Here is a 1,257-nt window from a genome sequence, read left to right as displayed (position 1 = left end):
CACCCTTTAAGATTTTTAGTATTCTGACCTATGCGCTGGGTGACTGCTTGGGTAACTTTTCTAAACAGTATGTTGATAGTAATATGCATACGTACCTATGACATTTGCTTGAGAGGAAAATGTACAGGGCAGGGACAAGTATGGATGAATTGGGTCTTTTACAAGACTGGAACTGAGTAGCAAGAAGCAATATAGACCTAAGGTACGATCCTTACTAGATGCAGGTTAGGTAGCTTTGGTAGTATGGTGGAGTCCTTCCTGTTACTACAATGCTATCAGCACTGATTTTACTTTAGAAAAAAATAGACATGGAATGACACTTTTCCCTGAGTGCTTACACATTATAAATTTGCATGGTACTAGGATCAGAGGTTTACAAAGACTCATCCCACTTAAACCATATTGCTTTGGAGAACTTAGACACTGCTGTTTTTTTTTTTTTTTTTTTTTTTGCGGTACGCGGGCGTCTCACTGTTGTGGCCTTTTCCGTTGCGGAGCACAAGCTCCGGACGCACAGGCTCAGCGGCCATGGCTCACGGGCCCAGCCGCTCCGCGGCATGTGGGATCTTCCCGGACCGGGGCACGAACCCGCGTCGCCTGCATCGGCAGGCGGACTCTCAACCACTGCGCCACCAGGGAAGCCCTGACACTGCTGTTTTAAAATCCACTAAAGCAATGATATTATTTCTATTAAATGTAAACAGTTCAAATGTTCCGACTTAAGTCTGTAAAAATATGTAGTGTTCCTTCTATTTCATGTTTATTTCAGATACAGAAGCAATAACACAGTTAATTGTAGTTTCCACCATCACGTGCTAGGAGAATTAAGGCTTATGCCTTACTCTATGAGTCTCAAGTTTTAAAAAAAAGTGATTAAATGTGTTGTCCTTTCTCTCAGCAAATTTTAACACATGTTGTTTGGGCTCTTTGACCCTTTGTGCTATCATATTGTTGTCACCACCTTGGACATGTTTCTTTGTGTATTTCACTGCCCCCACCATGACGTATTGCTCTTAATAAGTATAATAAATACTTTTTAATAAAGCTGAGTCACAAAAAGTTTACAAAACTCTTTCCCTGGTATTCAGTTCATTCATGGTTATGAGACCAGCATGTCCAACAGTAAGTGCATCTTTAATTTTCTTGATCATCCCTTAGTCTTATTTACTGTGGGCAAGTGGCTCCCATGGATTGCTTCCTCCACATCATTGGTGGGAAACGTCTGCGGCTGTGACATCATAGGTGGCATCTCTGAAC

The sequence above is a fragment of the Grampus griseus genome, assembly GCF_964374135.1.
Source record: "Grampus griseus genome assembly, chromosome: 4".
Classification (NCBI taxonomy): Eukaryota; Metazoa; Chordata; class Mammalia; order Artiodactyla; family Delphinidae; genus Grampus; species Grampus griseus.
This window is presented reverse-complemented; position numbering follows the sequence as displayed.